Source organism: Schistocerca cancellata, chromosome 3 (assembly GCF_023864275.1).
Source record: "Schistocerca cancellata isolate TAMUIC-IGC-003103 chromosome 3, iqSchCanc2.1, whole genome shotgun sequence".
NCBI classification, from domain to species: domain Eukaryota; kingdom Metazoa; phylum Arthropoda; class Insecta; order Orthoptera; family Acrididae; genus Schistocerca; species Schistocerca cancellata.
In genome coordinates, this window is record NC_064628.1 from 460999787 (window position 1) to 461005059 (window position 5273).

A 5273-nucleotide genomic window follows, 5' to 3' on the forward strand; every position below is an offset into this window, starting at 1 on the left:
GCGTTTTGCCATAATTTTAATACACATAACGGATGCACATAACAGAGACTTAAGTCAATAATATAATCTCCGTCAATGTGTACAACAGTCTGCCAACGCTGCTATAAGTTTTCCGATATCACGACTGTAGACATCACATGGTTGCGGTGAAGAACTCATCGAGCCACGTTAGGAGCTTATTTTCATTCTTGAAGGCTGTTCCATAGAGAGCAGAAAAGGCGAAAATCTCAGGAGGGTGCGGAATGACTACCCAACCGAACTCCTACATAGTGTTGCAAGTCTATCAGAATGCGAGCGGGTGTTATCGTAGCGTGGCATCACTTCACGCAGTGTTTCTGATCGTTTCCCCTGGGCTGTCTCTGCAAGACGTCTAAGTTGTTGACAATAAGTGACAGCATTGATGATTACACCTCGGACAAGCAATACGTAGTAGACGTGTTGCTTTGCTTGGGTTCAACCATTTCTTTCTTTTCCTTAGGTTAGCATAAAGACCCCCTATTTCTCGCCAGCAGTATCGATACAGTATAGGAATGGTAAGTGTTGTATACAGCCAATTGATGACAAGCAAACAGAAACGCCGATTCTTGTGATTTGCTTCGGACGAAGAGGTGCACGCCTGCGTACAATCACGGCCCCTTAGGCAACCGCAAACATATTTTCATGAAGGCGTCTCACAGGGGGATAAATGTAGTAACAGGTGTGGCGATTACTTACGAAATAATAAAAATGGTTTACTTACATTTTCCGATCTGTTTCGTTTTCATTTGCCTGCCACATATTCTCCGAAAATGTTGGGACGGAACTATATTTTTAATTCCTGATGGGTGGCTGAACTGTAAAAACTTGACTGCTATGACAAAGTTAAACTTTGCCAGTACTCTGAAATGGAACATCCGTTAGCGACGAGCCGTAACAATACGTCAAAGTAGATTGTAGGTAACGTGTAACATTATTTATAGAAATCGATTGGGAAATTTATAACGAGAGGTAGTTTTCTAAAACTGTGTGCAAAAAAAATAATGAAAAAAGGAATATTAATTATGTGTGTGTGATCGAAGACACTCTAATAACATAACCTGTTTGAATCCTGTAAGACCTTGTTTATTTTATGTACTAACTCATCAAAAAAGTCACCTTATCTGACTAATCGATGTGGTGAAGTGACATTTTTGACGAATATTTCCTTGGATCGGAGCAAAAATATTTTTTATTACAGGGAGTAAACACGGTGGTTTTATGGGTAAAATTGAAAGTAAATCTACTCAAAAATGGCTCCAAGCACTATAGAACTTAACATCTGAGGTCACCAGTCTCCTGGACAGAATCACGTAACACACATTCATGCCCGAGGCAGGATTCGAACCTGCGACCGTAGCAGCAGTGCGGTTCCGGACTGAAGCGCCTAGAACTGCTCGGCCACAACGGCCAGCAGTAAATCTGCTGAACACAAAAACAGTCCACCGTTAGTCAACAGAACTGCTCCGCGTTCACGGATGGCCTGCTCCCAGACATCTTAGGCCAATATCCTCCGTATGACCAAGTATTCTAATACTGAAAGGAAACGAGTGACTACCTTACAGAGATTCAGCAAGTACAGTGCCGCCATGCGGTTGTAACTGATTTCGTTGACGTATTGAGACACGCCTAGTGGAGTACGTAAATGTATGGATAAATATATCTGAAATGGAATCTCCACTCTGTGTCACTAGCTACCGAAATCGTGAGGAAGACTGGACTTGACATGGTATTCCTCTTTTCTATAGACAACTTAGTTTAACGTTCAGTCTCTTCGCATCAGAAATACACTTCCAGTTACCTGGCTTTTCTTCCTATTTTAAATTAAACTACATCCTTGACATAATAGGAACTGGGAACAGTAATTAAAAATACAGTTGCCGTCAGTATTCTAAAACGTGCTATTCCCAATAACGAAAATGAATCCAGATGAGTACAGCATCTTTGTTCTCGTTTACTATACAATATAATTCGTCAAAAATGTCACTTCACCACATCGATTAGTCAGATAAGGTGACTTTTTTGATGAGTTAGTACATAAAATAAACAAGGTCTTACAGGATTCAAACAGGTTATGTTATTAGAGTGTCTTCGATCACTGGCTCCGTGTAAATCTATAGCCAGCTTCATTCTAGAAACGAAGTAATGTTAAATCTGGAATGAACTTACTCGAACTGTATTACTATCACATATCCCCCTCCCCTCCTGCCACCACCACCCACCGAACATCAGACAAAGAATAATAAAAATGAAATTTAAAAAAGAAAGTCTAATAACACAGACAAAGAATAAAAAGAATAATACGGAATTATTAACTGGGGCGTCCCAGCTACTGTGTTGTATTATGGTTAACGAATCATTACAGCAGGTAACTTCAGCAGTGAGAAAAATTGAGCTGGAACGCACTTCAACATTACATCCTAACATGTAGCATTAGGAAATAGCGGCAAAACTGATGCATGTGAATGCAGACTTTCTCGACGAATTTCGATGATAAGGTTTTTTCGAGTTATCAGACTAGTCAAGGCGTCGTACTGCGGCAACGTTTTAATAAGTATCCACTCGTCATCTTCAGGCGAAGACTATATTTAGAGTGCATTTACAACAGTAATGGACTGATGTTAGTAATCAAATACACATGAAATGTGAATACTTTGTTACAGCAAATATGGAAATGGAATGACGTTGCAGGGCGGACAGCCATTCGTGCGCTAGCAGCATGGAGATTCGCCGGATGCATTCCAGATCAGTGAATGAATGGATGTTTTAGTGTAACTGAAGGCAAGAAGACAATCTGTATAGATTGCAATTTTCGTAGACCAGTTTTGAATTTTACATTTATACACGCTTCGCGGACAGTGGGAAATACTGATTTCAGGAAAGTGAAAGTGAGTAGATCCGAAAGTTAACGACAGTGAGAGGCAAACGAGTTGTGCGATCTGGCGAGGAGTGCTCTCCCAGCACGCCCATAGGCACAGCCACTATGCCAGTTTGCAGTCGTGTTTGTATTGGTGCCACAGTGTCAATACAGAGCGGCGAAGTTGAGCGCGGGGCTTGGATGGGGCGCTTTGCTTCCTAAGGCGACGCGCGGCAAAGCAGCCGTCCAGGAGACAGCCAGACCATTCTGCCAGAACCTGGACTGACACTTGATTCTGCTGCGTTGCTGACTTTTCTACTACCGACATTACTGTCACAATTTCATTTGAAGAATATTCGTATCCTCGCTGCGCACATTGTCATAATTTGCAAGTATGTATCTGCATCTCTCTATGCCCTGCAGAAATACAAGAAACCTATTTCCGTTTGATCTAAAAAGGGAATTAAACAAACACTCACTTGTGCTTTTAGCTCTTGATTACAGCCATGTTTTCCTGAAAGGTCTTCCTCAGTAGAGCTCACGGCGTTCGGAAACGGTGTTGGATCCTGAGAATGATATAACTGTGTTATTCAACATTTTACTGGTCTGCTACTTATTTTTTGCTAACGTTACACGCAGAGCTCCGTTGCTTTCCGGAGCACACTATCCCTTAACTGCCTGATTCTTTACAGTAGTAGACACCCGTCTCTGGAATGAACTTCTACTTTGGGGAAACTGAATAACATCATCTTAAAAATGAAGTGAATGGCGCACCTACTTAGGCAACAGGAACCTGCATTTGTACTCTGCTTATCCATGCCTCATTGCAACAAGTACCCATGTTTCTCACCAGGCCCTCCTCATTTCCCAAAGCCTCTTTACAGTGCAATCTGTTGAGCTTTATCGCCTGCATAACTCATACGTCAGAAAATATCACTATCATACACACATACTTTATATGTTGCTGTCACTATTTTTACTATTTACATTATTATAATAATAATTATTATTATTACTATCGTGAATAACAGTAACTATTGTGGTATCAGTAGTAGTAGTAATATTTGTAGTAGTGGTAGTAACACTGGTATTATTTCTGTTAATTTTTAGTCATTACTATTCTTCATGTTGTCATTACGTGCGTTCTTATCCCACTACAAATAGGTTTTAATTCGGTTCGTACCATTTTGTATTGATCATACCGAAGTTATTACTTTTTCAGGTATCTTTGATGTCGAAAGTATTATACGTGTAAAACGCTGGGTCAGTGTAAGGGCCTGAAGTACTTAAACTGATTAATTTCAGTACATCCATCTTCCGATGTTTTGTGCGACGTCGGCATTTACCAAATCTTTATGTAGTGGGTATGAAACGTCCAGCTGCTATTATAGGCCTTTATTTGCAATTAATTTCGCTGTTACTTTACACCGTCTTGAGGCCACTGAATACGCTAAACACATACTTCTTCAATGCTGTACGAAATATAGTGCGAAACTATATATAATTTGCTAATGTATTTTATACAGTTACGTAAAAAAATATGTTTACTACACCCAGGGGCCTGAACACTCTGTAACGCACAAATGGGATCGTTTCAAAATAAAGTAAGACCTGCAGATACATCTGAATCTGTGAAGCCTCTTACAGAAAGATATTTTGGTCAGATTAGCTAAATAAATAAATATGTTGGACCTCGCCCTGAATCAGAGAATTGTCACGCCCAAAACAGTAAATTCCTCCGAGAGCCATGCTAAATGATTTATACCATTTTATTGGTCATTCCTTGGAGGTTACGACTACCGACACACCTGCGGGTCGAGTGAGATTCAAAGTCCCGCCCATGCGCTCGAAGATAGGTTTTCATGTAAGTCGTTTTCTGTGCTTGGCTTTTGTAGTTTTTAAAGGGAACCCTTTATTTTTACAAAGAAGAGACAATCAACCGAGAATATGAAATAATCGTGACCAAAATAAAGACGAACTTAATTAAGAGTATCAGGAATGGTATTAGCGTTAAAAATGAGATCAGAATAGCGACGACGTTGTAGACGAAGTGAAGGAATTCAGCTATCTTAGAAACGAAAAAACGCATGACGTACCAAACAAGCAGGATATACGAAGCAGAGTAGCTCGGGGAAAGAGGACGTTGGTTGGTAAAACAAGTCTACTACTATCAAAATGTTATGCACTGAAGAGCGACTGAAGAGTCTCGTACACCTGCCTAATATAATGTAGGGCGCCCGCGAGCACTCAGAAGTGCCGGAACACGACGTGGCAAGGACTCGACTAGTCTGAAGTAGTGCTGGAGGCAACTCACACCATGAATCCTGCAGGGCTGTTCATAAATTCATAAGAGTGCGAGGAGGTGGAGATCTCTTCTGAACAGAACGTTGCAAGACATCGC